The following is an 18,650-nucleotide window of genomic DNA, read 5'->3' as shown; positions in this document are numbered from 1 at the left end:
TCTACATTTAAAGAACGCACTAATTTAAGGTACCCGTATTTTTATTTTTTTTTGCATAAGACCTATATTTTGGTCATAAAATCTATTTATATTATTACTTGAAACAAAAGGGCGTATGTAACAAACGTCATTTGTGAGAATCGTGACGTCACGGATCTGTTTCATACACTGGAAAAAACGTTGAATTAATTTACGGTTGAGCATAGACAACAGTGCGAGTGACATAACCTCAAACGTTAAAAATAAAATCACAAATTAACAAGTGTCACAAACGTCAAAAGTCAAGTCAAACGATGGTTTTCATCCCGTTTTCAATGACAATGACAATGTCAACCCAATCGGAAGTCATTTTTTTGCTTGTAGTGGCAGAACTGAAGGAGCTGGGTGCATGACGTCAATTTCCGTTTTAACTATTTTTAGAGATTTTTAATACAAAAATTCGTAAAAAATATATAAAATTTATTTTTTTGTAATCTACAGGAGCGCCTCTCGAAATGGTTTTCGATTTAGGGATATTGAAAATTTTGAAATGTCAATTACCCAGCTTCAAGTTACCCTAATGCCACAATCAAAATATACTAACATACAGCGTAACTAACCTACCCGACGTAAAATCTTTCGGAGGTCTGGAACCATTAGCTAATAATATTTCTTATATTTTTTTAGGACGGAACCGTAAAAACAATAGGATGATAAAACATTGTAACAAGCAAATGTCTAGACAGTGACCTTAGCACCTTTTGCAGTTGTCACCAGCGGGGCGCTTGAAGTAGGTAAGCCGGCAAGTAGTAGCTATTGTTCATTTTTGCTGCAATTATTCATAGCTCATTAATTCAGCAGGCTTTTATCCAACTTCTTATACTACGACGGTAGTTAGCGAAAGGCCTGTCTGATTGTAAACGTCAATACCGTAGCTTATGGACGGTTGCAACTTCGGAAGTGTATTATTCGCGTTACTGCTCTGTTAAATTCTCTCGCCGTCGACATATTTAATCTTTAGGAGCTCTCTTGCAACCCAACTCACCATTAGAATTAACATCATACATACACAGCACAGCATTATACATATTATACAGTATACAGTCATAACAATTATGTGTAGTACCAGAGTCTAGTAAATAAAGAAAACTGGCAACAATGCAACGCTGCGAGAATCGTCAATATTTAGATGATATTAAATATTATTTATATATTTTATTTATTTGCGTATAATTGCCACCTTAAAGCTATTTATAATTATCAAAACCTAAAATTATACTTGACTGACCGCGATTCACACACATTCACACAGTCACAAGATTTAAAGGGTTATTCTAAGTTAAACATACCTAATTTCATTTATAATATTTTTATTTATAATATGATGCAAAGCTGGATAAAGGCTGGATATACTTATAATATAATCAGGCTAAATAAGTAAAGGACAGGTTTTCATAATAGACCTTCACCCATCGGGACTACGTGCCCGAGCCATCGGGGTTTTCAACATAGAAGTATAGCGGTCTTTGGTGTCGGAGGCCAAGATCCACTTCGGGTCGCTGCGCCACAGCAATAAGTAAGTAAGTTTTATAATAGGTATAAATATTATAATATAACAAAATAAAGTAGCTTTCAGTTCTGTCGATTTTCGACAGATTTGTATATTTGTTCGTATAAATAATTCAATTTACAATTAATAAGATGAATTTTCATAAAAACGTTAATTTCAACTGTTTTACACTTGTACCGGTGAAATTGTTTTAATATTTCTGATCGGTTTTAAAGCAGTTTACCGAAAGACTAATCAACATACAATTACTTACTAAAGCACTCTATATTTAATCTGTTTTTACTAGTATTGAAGTATATTATAATTATGTAGTAGTAGGTAACAAGATGTTGCGGGTACCTAACTACTGAGACTTTTTTCCCCAGTTGTAACCACTGGTAACAACTTGGTGGGTACAGTTGAGAATAACCCAATTTAAAGCATAAATAAAGCATTTTAAGCCCTTAAAAAAGGTTGAAAACTGTTAAAACTAGATGGCGCCGTCGCGTTGTCCCAGCATTTTGCCACGGCAATGGGAGCCTTGGGTCCGCTTGGCAACAATCCCGAGAATTGGCGTAGACACTAGTTTTTACGAAAGCGACTTCCATCTGACCATCTAACCCTGAGGCTAAACTAGTCCTTATTGGGATTAGTCCGGTTTCCTCACGATGGTTTCCTTTACCGAAAAACGACTGGTAAATATCAAATGATATTTCGTACATAAGTTCCGAAAAACTCATTGGTATCTACGTTCCGGGGTTTGAATTTGAACCCGCGACCTCCGGATTGCAAGCTCACTCTTGCCGCTGGCACGCTCTTGCCGCTAGGCCACCAGCGCTTATGTTTTGACAACCATAGAACAAATAAAATATTAATTCAACTAGGAAACAAATCAAATTATTCTATTAAATATTATTATTATACTATAATGACGTTTATTTCAGTTTATAATGTTTTAGTGGAATATTTTAATACGTTTTATTTTAAAGTAAAAAAAACTGGAAATTAGAAACTGAAATATACTTATTAAAAAGTAAACAAGGCCAGGGCCACTGTCTTTGTGAGAAAAAAAATTACTTATGCTTGTACTTTAAGATGATTTATGTCCTTGAACATATGCCACACGCAAGCACATTATACAATTATACAGTGCGTCATGCCCGTAGAATAGCTAAAACAATCGTAGGATTCGTTGCAGCGAGACCGTCGGCATTAGGCCGTGGATTCTCATTGCTCGCTGAACATAATAACGGACGAAGGCTTTGCACACCAGTGTATACACGACAAGTGATTTCATAAACTGTGTTGAAATAAAAAAAGCACTTAAGGCTGGTTTGCCGGAACGCCCGGAACTATCCGCCACGCTTGCGCTCGGTAAGCGAAGATAATACTTTCAAGTTCGAACAATTTTTTGTATGTCTACTTCAAAGCGCATAGACATCTTTTTTTTCCTCACGCGACCTCTTCTGACATTCAACTGTCTCGCCGTGCGTTCATTTAATTCACAGGTAACTACTAAATCAGGAAAAAAGATGGACGCAATTTTTTTACGAACATGGTGTTTTCGCGTGCTCAAACTGTTTTATTCATTTTATTGGGCCTTGTATATAATTTTTGATGATAATTGTTACAAATAAGGACTTGTGTTTATGTTTTGCATATCAACATTATTTGCTACAAATTATCTGCTTTGCCTAAAGATTGATTTGTAGATGTAGAGAATGCCTTATGTCAGTAAGTTCGCCTTTTGTATAGTCTGTTTTCTTATGTGCAATAAAGATTAAAATAAATATCAGGTGATAATTTATTTTGTCAAACTTTTTAAAGAAGATTTTTCAAAACTGTCTCACTTCGTGTAAATATGTGCGTAACATGCACTTATAGGGATATCCAGAAGAATAAAAATATGTAAGTAATAACTTTATTACTTACATACTTTCATAGTCTGTCACTTTTGATAAGGACAATAAATAATAAATAAATATTGGAATATTTATTTATTCATTGTAATAAGGACAATGTAAAAATATAGTCTTACATTAACCTATTACAAACATTCAAAGGCTTAATGAGGTTATAACATTAAAAAAAACTTCTCAACGCATGGAAAGTAATTAGCTTGTTTAAACTCATAACTCATAACTCATAACATCTCATAACATCTTTATTGCTCATATATTACATTGAATACAGACCCTGTAAGGGCACAGCAATTTATTCTTATACTATAAGTACTTATACTTAAAACTAATATTATTAATTACATTACATTGCACAGCTATGTAGGTAAAAATAAAAATAAACCTAAAAAAAAAAAAAAAAACTAGTTTTCTATTTTGTCGGAAAGGTATCTTCAAAAAACTCCTTCAAAGAATAATAACTTTTATCTAATAAATAATTATTTAAGGCGGTTTTAAATGATTTAGGTTTTGCTATTGATTTTATTGCTTGTGGAATTTTGTTATATATTTTAGTGCACATCATGTGAGGTCCTGAATGATATAATGTTAGGTTGGATGTGGGTAGCGCGAGGTTGTTATTGTTTCGGAGGTTTAGCGGTTTTGTGTGACGTTCTTTGGCTTGTAAGAAAAGATTGCTATGGGCTTTTACAAATTTACATATTTCTAATATATATAAGCACGTTAGTGTTAAGATGCCTAGCTCCTTGAAATAGGTTCGACAGCTGTGCATTTGTTTTATATTTACTATTATTCTGATACACTTTTTTTGTACAGTGAACAGACTGTTTACAATCGTGCTATTTCCCCAAAGCAATATGCCATAGCGGAACAAGGTGTGGGCATAAGCATGGTAGGCTGTTAAAGCAGTTGTTATATCCGTAGTCTTTTTTAATTCATGCAGTGCATACGTAAATCGGGATAATCTACTAATTAATTGTTGTATGTGGTCCTTCCAATTTATATGTGAGTCTATATTTAATCCTAGCAATGAAAACGTATTTACAGATTCTAACTTATTATTTTTAAATGAAATATCTATTGTTAAGGGTTGTTTTTGATAAGGCCTGAACTGCATTATTTTGGTTTTGTTGTAGTTTATTTGGAGATTATGGTCAGTTAGCCAAGATTCTAATTTAGAAAGGGTACTATTAAGGTAAAATTTACAGTTACTAACGCTTGAGCACGGAAACACAACGGATATATCATCAGCAAACAAAACGCTTGGTGAATCTATAATTTTTGGTAGATCATTTATATAAATTAAAAACAATATGCACCCTAACACACTGCCTTGAGGTATGGACCTTTTAACGTTTATTATACTTGATCTGACCTTATTTATGTTTCCAGTTCTATTATCATAGTATTCGATTTCTACACATTGTACTCGGTTTTTGAGGTATGACACAAACCACTTATGCACTATTCCCCGTATCCCGACACCTTGTAACTTATTTAAAAGGATATCATGAGAAACCCTATCATACGCCTTACTCATGTCCAATAAGATTCCCACAGCATATTGTTTATTATTTATTATTTCCAAAATTTGGCTGATGTACTTATACACTGCTAAGGTTGTAGAATGTTTTTTCCTGAATCCGTTCTGGCATTCACTGAATATAGAGTACTTTTCAAGAAATGAGTATAGACGTGTGGACATAGCTGTTTCAAGAATTTTTGAAAAAGTGGGTAAAAGTGCAATTGGTCGATAGTTATTGCAATCAGTATGTTGTCCTTTCTTATAAATTGGTTTTATTATAGACAGTTTTAAGGAATCTGGAAATATACCCTCAGTGAAAGACTGGTTTATTAGAAAAGTTAAAGGTTGGGTAATTTCATCGGCACATTTTTTAATCAGTATAGGGGGTAATTCATCGTGACCAAAGCTTCGTTTATTTTTTAAATTGCGTATAATCTGGAAGACTTCGTATTCGGTAACTGGATCTAAGTAAAGCGAGTTGGGGGTGGGGGCGAGGACGGGACGGCCAGCAGCGGGCGCGCGTTGTGCGCTAGCGCTGCTGTCGGTACTCGTTCCCTCCTCCGCGCCCACTGATACAAAGAAGTCGTTAAAGTAATTTGCAAGTTTGTTCGGATCTTCAATTACAGTGTTATTAATTTTTAACTTTAAATTTTGTTTACTTTTTTTGGGAAGTTTGTTCGTTCACTCTTTTACTATATGCCACATTGTTTTTGTAGTGTTATCAGAGTTTTTAATTTTATGTATGTAGTGCAGCTTTTTTGATTTTGTTACTATTTTTTTTAATATTTTTTCATATCGCTTATAATAGTCATTTAGAGCAGGATAGTTAGTCTTAGAAATTAAAAGTTTTAAGAGTCGTTTATTGCGTTTTTATTTGTCGTTTATTAAAAAATGCATGCCTTTGCAAACTTTGTCTCTATATTAAGAAAAGCACTATGTAAGATTGACAGTTACGACCTTAGGCTGTTTTAGAATGGTATAGGTGAAGCCGGCGCGGCGTGGGCAGTGGATGAAACGAAGGCTACTAGCACTGTATTCCCATAATATAGCGAGAGTAAGAAAATCAGGCGAGCCAGTATAAGTGTGATCTCCAACTACGTATAGTTATTACAAATCTAGAGGTCATACTTATTATCATAAAGTGAATTAAACAGTCGCGGTCACTCGTTACGCGATGACATTAACAACCCTGCCCCAGACGGCGGCAGGCAGGCACGCAAAAAGCGTGGTTTGAACGCCTGTCTCGGTTCTTACAACCCCAACTCCTAATATGCTTCTGCAATATAGGTACATACGTATTTTTTCGTTAGAACTACGATTAATTTTAATTCAAAAACCAATCGCAATACCCGAAGTATAAATTATAGCTATAGATGTTTACTGTAACCAGTAGCGCTAAGATGATCGGCTCTTTATCATTCATTTGTCACCATTGCTGTCACGTTCTAACAAGTATGTAAGCGCAAAAGTGACGGGTATAGTGGCAAGTGATAAAAATGGAGCCATGCTGCCACAGCTGGTTAAAGACCTAATCCTAGTGTAAGCCTTAGTTTAAAACCAAAATGTCAGTTAAAATCGAGTACTTAAATTGGGCCTAATTCTAAAAATAACTTTTTGTTTCAATATTGACATCTTTAGTCTGACAGTCATTCAACAACAAAATAATTATCTAGGCAAACAATTAAGTTTACTGTACTGTGCACTCGTATAAATGTACTGAGAAATCGTAATTTTGTCAAAATGATACCGTTAGGTGTGTATACAGGTGTTTTATTCATTTGGTAAATATTCAGTAAAAAAGCATGGTGTTATGCAGTGTCATAAGATTTAAATTTAAAAGTTCTAGAACTAAACACACATATAGGTACCTATTTATAGACTCAGTGCCAGACTAAGCTAGACAGGTATAAGGCCGGCGGCCTGCAAAAGGTCGACGAACGCATATTTCGGCGTCTGCCGTCGTACAAAACAAGGATTCGAAAGCCTAATCTAGCCGAGTCTGGCGAAAGCGGTTCTAAGCTAGACCTTAAAATCAAGAGATGACGTCACTGTCTAGCACCGTTTTAGTTTATTCACACGTTTTTTGCTGATGTATATTTATAACTAGTGGGTATTTCGACCTTCAGTAATTTTAAATGACAATAAGGTGTAGGTACCTATCTTGACTGTGTACTGTGTCATTGCTGTATTTTTTTTCTATTGGTATATTTGCCTACTTCGTTTCTAATGGGATGCTAAGATACAATTTAGGTATCGGTTTACAACCTGTGACAGTTAAATGTGCATTGTGACAAGGCCCATCGTATTTTAAGCAGATATTTACATACAAACTGTAGTTCTCATTATTGTTCATTTGTTTTTCCATAACCGCTTAAGAATTTTTTTGGGAAAATCTTTTTTCTATGAAATTATCGAGTTTTAAAATGATTCCGAAGATTAAATAAGTAAGTTGGTAACGTGTAAAATAACACTTCAAATATATTTCGGATGAATGCGCTTTGGGAACTTCATGGAACTGGATATATTTAATTGGTATATACTGCAATAATCAAATTACTTTTAATTTAAAGTATAAATACTTTAAAAGCATATACGTTCAATTAGTTAATCTTATTATAAATCTCTAGATTTATACTAGTGTTACACCTGCATTTATAAACTTTCTTTTTATTTATTTATGTTTAAAATAAGTGAAAAATATATATGCATATACAATGTAAAGTTTGTCAAAAGTCTAGACAAATCGACTACCAAGGCAAAATGCATCTTACACTGTAGTGGCACATAAGTCTTTGTCGACATTAATCATATACAAATACGGAATCAACTGTCATAAGTGCCTGATACCTGAATGCAGTTTATATACTATCAGTTGGATACACGTGTAAGCTAGGTATATCAAAGTAGGCCGCCAGACACATTAGCGTTCATTCCGAAAACCTAATAGACGTGTTCGCATAATTATGTCTTCTTTTCTTATATTACTTTCGGGTACGGTTCGAAAACAACCGCAGTAAACCGTAACTTTCACAAACTCGTATCGTGATTACAGTTACTTTATTATTCTGGACCCTATTCCATTTATTTAGGTTTTAAATTGAATTGAAACTTATGTTACAAATAAAGAGTAAGATAACTTTTTGGAATTTATCAAGATAAAGAAACGGCGACTTACGTTATTAAGACATTGATTAGTGTTTGGGTTGAATCGAGATAGGTACCTATGTAATTACACACAATTGAATCTGCATTTAAAATATAATTACCTATATCATCATGTACTCTTTAATATTTTTTTACTAAGAAACCATTCGTAAATAGTCATTTGTCTAATTTTTTTTAACATAATACCTATAAGTAAAGAAATGTAAAAGTATGTATAAACATCCTATACACTCTTCCAGAAATAACCAAATAATGTATTTTTAAACCGTAATTTAACAAATTTATATTTTCAGTAAGTAAATAGAAACTGGTTTTTTAAGAAGAAAACTAAAAATTCAATATATCGATTACTTTTTAGGGTTCCGTACCATAAAGGTACAAAAGGAACCCTTATGAAGCGACTCTGTCCGTCCGTCCGTCACATCGCTAAATATCTCGAGAACCACTCCCTTATCTCCGAAGTTTACCGACGAAAATTTATGAAAATTTTAGATAACATTAACATTACTATAAATTTCACAAGAAAAATATAATCAGACCTCTATCTTGGTAACTTTTTTTTTAATTAACAAAAAACCTTTCCGATTTCAGTTTGCAATTTAACCAACTTTAAGTGCGTTTATTACATATAAAATTTCTATGAGATTACATAAATACACGTTGTTTCAAATAAAAGATCAAATTTTGAAATCGGTCGACATGATAGAGAATTATCCTAGAAAAACCAACATACGCATTACATCGCGCAAATTAGTTAGACAATTTGCCGATAGATGGCGCTGTGTACATTAATGCTTAATCATCTTAGTATAGGTACTTTTGTTGAAAAGTCTTTCGCCTTTATAGTTACACGAGATATTCAAAGTTTGTACGGAACCCTCGGTGCGCGAGTAAAACGAACTGGCTCTTGACCGATTTTTTTTATAAGTAGATTACTGTTTCTCTAAGTAGCTAGCTATAAATGACTTTTTTACTATGATTATATTGTAAGATGCCTACATTATTCTTGTACTTTTTATAGAGTTATAGATACAGCGAGATATTGGCAAATCGTGAAGTGCATTTTTGATACGTTATCTATCCATACGGCCTGTCAGGTCATGCTAAAAATAGCGACGTCTACCGATAACACACCTGCGTCTACGGTTACATTCCTAAATACCTATACGATGTCGGCTGAAAAATATCCACGCTAATAGTTAATAAAAGTTGTTCAATGCTAACATACCATACCGTCGATTTTACCATCATCGTTTTCCTAGCGTTTTTACCGCCTTATTGCTAAGGCTCATGGGGTCCGCTTGACAACTAATCCCAGGAAATGGCGTAAGTTTTTACAAAAGCGACTGCCATCTGACCTTCCAACCCAGAGGGTAAACTAGGCCTTATTGGGATTAGTCCCGTTTCCTCACTATGTTTTCCTTTACCGAAAAGCGACTGGTAAATATCAAATGATATTTCGTACATAAGTTTCGAAGAACTCATTGGTACGAGCCGGGGTTTGAAACCGCGACCTCTGGATTACAAGTCCGCATGCTCTCACCGAGTCACGCTAGGCCACCAGCGTTTGTCCTGTCCTTTTACCAAAAATATAATTTCCTATTTGTTTTTTACTTATAAATCATAAACTCTTTTGATTCTAATTACGGAAAAGTGTCCTAGGATTTATCTTCATTTATTCTGTTATGTTTTCCCCCTCCTACTCCTATGTAAGACAAAATAAGAATATGCTGACCCCCTCCCCCCTATATTACACAAGAATGTAAAGGAAAAAATGAATAGAAGTTTGGTATGTTTTAGTGTTTACTTAAAAAACATTTTCGGAACGTTTATTTGTTCTTTATTTATTGTATGAACAACGTACAAAGGTACTGGAGCCCGTCAAAGCTAACTCTAACTACACTCTACAGCGTGTTTGATAGCATAGAGTGTGGAAGTATTATTTTAAACGTCATCATTTCATAGAAATTTGTAAATTTTCCCATCTTTATGATCATATGTAAGAACTATGAAAACCTACTCCCACCCCCTTTTAAGAAAAAATAAAACATATTCGACCCCTCTCCACCCTAAATCGTCTTACGTAATAAGTGAATGGCACCTTTGCTTTGAATTTGCTGTGTGTTATTTATATTGATGTGTTGTCTGAATCAATTATTTCTATTGTATTCTATTCTATCACGGTAATGGAATAGGCGATGTGTTTAGTAAAACAATAAATATTGTCACACATAGTACCTGACATGATATTAAGAAGTGGGTTTTATAATCTGAATACCGCCCAGGCAAATAGACATGAGACAGCCATGTCACATCTTACATTTTGATGAAACTGAGATAAAAGTAGCAGTCATTGCTGCCCGGATATTAATTTATACCTAACATAATTTTATGTTATTATTTAACAGAAGCTTAAAATATACTGCTGAGAAATAATAAAAGGGCTACCTTAATCAAGCAATAAAACCTATCTAGTATTACGGATATAGAATTGTAAAACAGTGTCATAAAATAACTTAGCATTACTAATAAAAGACCGGAATGAACTACGATGGTGACTTTCAAATGAGTGTGCTATGTCGTTATGTTATTTTATGTTATTCTTACATTTTGTGTATAAGTACCAGTGGCAGATCGTTCAAAGAACTCGATTCCCACCGGCTTGTCTAATTTCAGCCCGTTGAGTACTTTCAGGATCCGTTTATAGAGAAAAGGAAACCAAAATTAGCTCCGGGTTCCCTACGAATATTTGTGACGCGCCGCCACTGATAAGTACAGTACATTTTTAATTAACTGGATGAAACTAGAGAACAAATTAAATTATTTTATGAAATATATTTTTATTCGCTTTTAAAGTATTCCTCTACTATGTATAAATTATATATCATACACTATAGAAAAACTGACCAAGTCCACCGGTGACCGAGGTGGGAATCGAACCCGCGTCGTCAGCTTACCAACGTTACAATCGTTAATGCTCCGTAGCGTAGTGTAGTCATCTCTCTCTATCACTCTTCCATATTAGTGCGACTGTGACAGTTGCGTCTCGTTCGCCACGGAGCGTGAACGATAGGCACGTTGGCTACGCGGGCTGACCACTAGATCACCCGGCAACGGCGGTACCCGTCCCAAATTCACGGTGGACGTGGTTACTTTTTCTTTCGTGTGTGATATCAATTTCAGTTTACAACTGGATTAAATAAATAATATAAAAACATTAAAAATACAATTTTGCTTGTTGTATAATGCACTAGTGAGAATTGGCAGCCAATGACGACTATTGTTCATTTGTATTTTATTTAAATGTACAACAAACTTGACACAAACTAGACTACAAATTTTATATAGAACAACTTTAAAATACAGAAGCATGACTTCCATATGTAACATTTTAAGTAAATTTAACATGTAACTTTTTAAGTTGCACTGTAATTTAATAGCACACAAACTGTAATACTGAATATACTGTTATATTACCTTCATTGCCATAGACCGAGATGCGTGGATGAAGAAGAGGGCTTTACCCAGCAGTGGAACACAATAGTAGCCTATACTAATAACAAATAATAATTTTACATTTTAATTTATAGCCTAGTCTATACAAACATTGACATTTAGGTACCCTAAGTTAGTTCTAGGCTCCACCTAAGTGACGCTATCCTAGTGAACTAAGAGCGGCATCGTAATAAAACCGCGCCACAGATAGCCTCTGTAGTCTGTTATATAAAATAAATTAATTTTGCCAAAACAGTGCGCCTGCATGGAGGACATCTAGGGCCACATTCGAAGTTTAAAATCTTCATTTAATTTGATATTGATTTGACCTTAGTAGCAGTACACCCGGTCAGTGTTTATAAGTTTTTATGAAATCAAGTTGAGATTTTTACAGTTCAAACTTATTGACTCCTGGACGAGACGCGCCACGGCCTTGGCGAATCAAATCGCTGAACGGCAATCACGCCACTCTCGTTGAACTGATAATAATTAAGTATCTATTTTGCCTGCGTTTAATTTCTGTATTTTAAAACAAATTAAAAAAATATTACTCGTATGTGTAGGTTGGATCAGGCACAACAGAGGGTTCTGTGCCTTTATACAATAAAAGATTTACTATTTAAACATAATTTTTCATGCGGGTAGATTTTGGTGGTAACTTAAAATCAATTTTAAACTTTTTGACGAAACGTTAAAAGTATATTTTAGCCACCAGGGGGTTGCAGGAGTATGGACTCCTGCAACCCCGGTCCCAGACTGCTTACCATCAGACGGGCCGTATGCTTGTTTGCCACTGACGTAGTATTAAAAAAGCGGCCAAGTGCGAGTCGGACTCGCCCATGAAGGGTTCCGTACCATTTATGACGTATTAAAAAAAACTACTTACTAGATCACGTTCAAACCAATTTTCGGTGGAAGTTTGCATGGTAATGTGTATCATATATTTTTTTTAGATTTTTCATTCTGTTATTTTAGAAGTTACAGGGGGGGGGGACACATTTTACCACTTTGGAAGTGTCTCTCGCGCAAACTATTCAGTTTAGAAAAAAATGATATTAGAAACCTCAATACCATTTTTGAAGACCTCCTATCCATAGATATGGGTAGGTCTTCAAAAATGGTATTGGTGATGAAAAAAGATCTTTTAAGTTTCAGTTCTAAGTATGGGGAACCCCCAAAATTTATTGTTTTTTTTTTTCTATTTTTGTGTAAAAATCTTAATGTGGTTCATAGAATACATCAACTTACCAAGTTTGAACAGTTTCAGAAAAAAGTGGCTGTGACATAATCGGACAGACAGACGGACATGACGAATCTATAAGGGTTCCGTTTTTTGCCATTTGGCTACGGAACCCTAAAAAGTAGGTAACAGGTAGGGAGGTAGGTAGGTAGGTCTTATTATCTTTTTTTAGTTAATGACTACTTTCGTTCCGGTTTCGTTGTGATTTTTTTACCTTGTGAAAACTAAGATTGCTTACGGTTGACACACAACATACTTGTGGGTGCGTCTGTTTTTAGGGTTCCGTACCCAAAGGGTAAAACGGGACCCTATTACTAAGACTCCGCTGTCCGTCTGTCTGTCACCAGGCTGTATCTCATGAACCGTGATAGTTAGACAGCTGAAATTTTCACACATGATGTATTTCTATTGCCGCTATAACAACAAATACTAAAAAAACGGCACCCTCGGTGGGCGAGTCCAGCTCGCACTTGTCCGGTTTTTTTTCCTAATCGGTAACCTTTGCTGATGCTTGACTTTAATAATAACTGGATTTTATGTGGTGATCCAATAACATCAGATTTTTTTTAATTTTACATGCGTTATTGAACCAACTACAGAACACATAACTGATAATGTCTTGAAAGATTTATAGGATTCTGAAGCTCTAATGAGTGACTATTTCAACGTTAAAGCTGCTGTTGTCATGAACAGTCAGAATCAATAGTAGCGGATGAAACAAAGCGCCAAAAGTATCTGCAAAAATACTTTTTCAAATAGAGATATAATATATCTAGAGTCCGCGTTCAAAAGTATTTATTACAGTCTACTTATTATATATAAAGAGATATATCTTATTTTCTTAAGCTGTTTGAAGTAGCGGTACAGACAATGCGTCAAAAGTATCTACATACTTTTGACGATGATTGTACAATGTTATAGGTCTCGAAAAATTGTTAACCATTTTCTATTTACTATTTTCACTAGCGTATCGCGAGTGACGTCACGTGAAAAAGCTGGAAACAAAATGCAAAGCGAACATGTGAGCTCGTATGGAAAACGAAAGTCTCGGAGTTTCATTCAGACGAAGTTGGCGGGTTCGCGAGCGCATGTTGGAAGCAGTTGTGCACACAGATGGACGCGACATTATTACAGTATTTATACTTTGAATGTTTGCCATATTTATAGATTCTAGATAATGCATTCAATAGTTGCCTATATTAAGGTAACATCGCGGCAGTAATGCGGCTGGGAAGGTCATTACCTTGGTCTAAGAAATTGACAGATCTGCGGCTGCATTCCTGCTATGGCACTGATGCGAGCGCTGTCACTGTCAATGTCCTTTATAAAACGAGTACGTACGTGCTGTACGTTCTAATCGCGGCAGTAAAGCGGCAACGAATTTTTAAAAGGATAACATTAGAAGGCATTTTTCCATACAAACGTTCTCGACATTTTCCTCTCTGGATGTTGGCCCTAGATATATATATTTTTTTATAAATGCGTTCAATATTAACAGTTTCTGTGTTGGTACGTTTTTCTTTTTTAATATTCTTGTTTTTATAAGAACTATATTACTTCAAACAGCGCTAAAACGGCCAAATAAATGCGCCGTAAATAGACGCCTAGCATACAAAATCGGCAACAATAAACGCAAAAATCAAAACGGGCTGATACAGATAATTCTTTTTCATTCCGTTTCCAAAATTTCGTAACGATTGGTAAAGTTTTGGAGGAGGAAAAGAAAATGTCGAGAACGTAACCTCTAATTCTGACATTTTTACGCATGAATATTCGCCTGAGCTGCAGTTGCCCTTATCGCACTAATTTTAGGAGCCGTCAGGGCGACGGAAATATTTACTTAAAATTCTCAAATCTGAGAAGGGGCTCACTTGATATATCCTCTTAATTTCATTACGTCAAGGAAATTGACAGTGACGCCTGTTAGCAACATTAAAAATAAACTAAAAGTTCTTTATTTAAAAACTATGACATTATTGATTTTTGTTACTATAGAAACACTCTTCATAATACCTTCGAAATGTAACGTGCTCCCATTTCAGCTGGAATAAATCTTTATTTTCCTAGTACATCTTTTAACTATAAATACCTACAGTCCACTCAGCTTCACCTGACCATGGCTTCGCCAACGCCACACCACCCGCTTCAACACCGCAGCAGTAAGTAGCTTCAGTTGCCATCCAAATATCACATTTAGTCTATAATGTAAACCCACTTATCTACAGTAATATTAATAATAATATTGTTAGTAGTACCTAAACGAAAAGATAACTTAATTCGAATTGAAAGAGTCAATGACGTTTTTTTGAAAAAAAAACTTTACCTACGACGTTCTATAATTGAAAACTACTAGATGTCATATAGTAAAGAATAAGTGACAAGGTGTTTATTAAAAACACAAATCAAAATATTGGATAAATTCTTCCCAAAGTTAAAAAAGTATGAAAAGGATAAGCATGTCAAATTACATTTTCATTGTATTTACGTAAAATGGGATGGTCTATACTGTCATTCTCCGCCCACGTTTCATAAAACGCAGCAAATGGCAGGAAAAATACCATTTCAGCAGATAAAAACTTATTTATTCGATAGCATTAGGTACACACATGACTTTTTGACATTTCGAGTAACTATTGCTAAATTTGGGAGTCGAAATAATATTTACAACACGAATCGAATCTTCATAGAACCTAATAGACCCAGGAAAAATACCTAGTGGTGACGGCGAATAATTTGGTGTTAAACTAAAATGTCTCTTAACTCTTTATTCATTCTAACATCCCATTTATATTGGTAGAACTAAAAATACCTTAACCGTACTTATTAATAAAGGTACACTCAGAGCATCTAAAAACGAAAAAAAGGTAAATTCACCACCCTAATAGACATAGATGGCAAGAAATACAACGACAGAAACAAATTAATGGATATATGTAAAGAATTTTACACTTCCCTATATTCAGACCCATACAAAACGTACTTACAGCCCCGAGGAATTCTTCTGCACCAACACTGTCACCCCAATTACAACCGACGAAGTACCTAAAGCTATTCTAAAATTTGTCAAATGCCGTGGTGCAGACGGTGTCAGTACATTTAAATAAACAATCGTATTGTGATCCCATCCGTTGTTCAAAATACAGCGAGGTGTCCCGTTGACCCGTTAACTCCGAAGCTATTCAAAAGCACCTTAGAAGAAATTTTTGAGAGCATCTTTCTGGGGGGATAAATGAGTGGTCTTCGGTAACAGGAATTTATCAAACCTTCGCCTTGCCGATGGAATCGTTCTGTGTACCCCTTCCGCCGTAGAAGTTCTGATCAAGTTCCAAGACCTGAGCAACAAACGCAAGCCTTGAACTTCAAATGAATCGAATCAAGGCTCAAGTGATAACCAACAGTACGAAACGTGGGGTTGCGGTAGACGGACAGACTATATACTAAGTTAACGAGTATATTTAGTTTAGATAGCCAGTTAGTCTCTTTTGAGTGACAGGCAAGACAAAGAAGTAGAGCGCCGTGTCGAAACACCTAGAAGTACATTAATTATCAACATGCTCAGACCAAGCTAACTTTTGATTCACTCAAATGTTAAGTCATAAAAGATACAATTGTAAAACAAATGCCTAAAGATAAAAACAAAACAAACGAGATAGTGACAACAATTGTTGAGGTTCTTTGTCCTTTTATTTCATACATCCTAGACCTGAAAGTTCGCCAGACTGAACTGTTTAATAACGTCTGCTACAAATTACGTTGTGGCTGAATGTTCCCGATGCTCCAGTGCTCGGAGACTCTAGTAAAAGTTTCTTTATTGCGTCATTAGGATTTGTATAGATACAGCTTGTTGAGACAAATACTGGAGTCCGTTTCGGTACTGTGATCATGCTATTCAAGTGATCGTTAACTCTTAAAATGATAAAATAGTATTGCTTGTTTTCAATACTTTAAGAGTAATTTTAAAATTTATACTAATAATCCTAATACATAACTTACATTACATCCAATATAACACACATTACAATAATGGTAACTGAAATGTTAGCAATTAAATTTAATAAATAAATAGGTATCGTCAGCACATGAGGTAATAAGAACACTTGTTGAGGATTGTCTTTATATTATTTTGCCCCATGTAAAAATAAACTAAGTATGTTCCTGTTACTCCATCTAAAATTAAGTAAATAGCTAATTGTAAAAGATCATTCGAATCAATAATTAAATAATTTAAGGTTTCATTGATGTAATCCGTCAAGTTGGTAAATTTCAATTTATTTCGTGATTATCGGCCCGATTCGAACTTGAGATACGTCAAATACTAGGTGCAGATACGATATGCATCAGATATGTCAGTGTCAAAAGTGATGTTTTTGTTTGAACAAACCTTTGACCGTGACATATCGACCTAATATTTGACGTATCTGTAAGTTCGAGAGCGTTGCGTTAAGTCTCATTTTGTATGGGATTTTGAGTTTCCAAAACGTCCCGCTTGGTACGCTGCTTCTAAATCCGGACTTAACAGAAACGCGTATGTCACGTCACGATATAGAATAAATTTACACTAGTGGTTCTGTTGTTGTTTTTGTATATGTTTATGTTGAATAAATTTCAGTATTCACTTAATTGAAATTTGTAAAATTTCATTAAGTATCCCGAATTTCATTTAGAATATGATAAATTACGTCAAATTCTAAGGAATTTACTCTTCCAAATATTGGTCTGGTTTGCAAATTATAATTATACATCTATGTTTGTAATTTATGTTTATTTACTACTAGCTGTTGCCCACGACTTCATTCACGTGTATTTACTTCCCGATACATATTTTTAACCCCTTTTTAGGGTTCCGTAGCCAAATGGCAAAAAACGGAACCCTTATAGATTCGTCATGTCCGTCTGTCTGTCCGATTATGTCACAGCCACTTTTTTCCGAAACTATAAGAGCTGTACTGTTCAAACTTGGTAAGTAGATGTATTCTATGAACCGCATTAAGATTTTTACACCAAAATAGAAAAAATACAATAAATTTTGGGGGCTTCCCATACTTAGAACTGAAACTCACAAAATCTTTTTTCCTCAAACCCATACGTGTGGGGTCTCTATGGATAGGTCTTCAAAAATGATATTGAGGTTTCTAATATCATTTTTTCTAAACTGAATAGTTTGCGCGAGAGACACTTCCAAAGTGGTAAAATGTGTGTCTCCCCCCCCCCTCTGTAACTTCTAAAATAAGAGAATGATAAACCTAAAAAAAATATGATGGACATTACCATGCAAACTTCCACCGAAAATTGGTTTGAACGAGATCTAGTAAGTAGTTTTTTTTTTTAATACGTCATAAAATAAAAAAATAAGTTTTTTTTCATCTAACCCATACGTGTGGGGTATGGATAGATAGGTCTTCAAAAATGATATTTAGGTTTCTAATATCATTTTTTTCTAAACTGAATAGTTTGCGCGAGAGACACTTCCAAAGTGGTAAAATGTGTGTCCCTCCCCCCTGTAACTTCTAAAATAACAGAATGAAAATTCTAAAAAAAATATATGATATACATTGCCATGCAAAATTCCACCGAAAGTTGGTTTGAACGAGATCTAGTGAGTAGTTTTTTTTAATACGTCATAAATGGTACGGAACCCTTCATGGGCGAGTCCGACTCGAACTTGGCCGCTTTTTTAACTCTATTAAGGGATGAAAACTCAAAGCATAAATGTAAAAGTAGATACAAGCTTCCATAAGAAAGTGTAATTTACTGGAAAATGCTAGAAACTGGATCAAG

The sequence above is a fragment of the Cydia pomonella genome, chromosome 8, assembly GCF_033807575.1.
Source record: "Cydia pomonella isolate Wapato2018A chromosome 8, ilCydPomo1, whole genome shotgun sequence".
Lineage (NCBI taxonomy): Eukaryota > Metazoa > Arthropoda > Insecta > Lepidoptera > Tortricidae > Cydia > Cydia pomonella.
Note: the sequence above shows the minus strand (reverse complement) of the source record.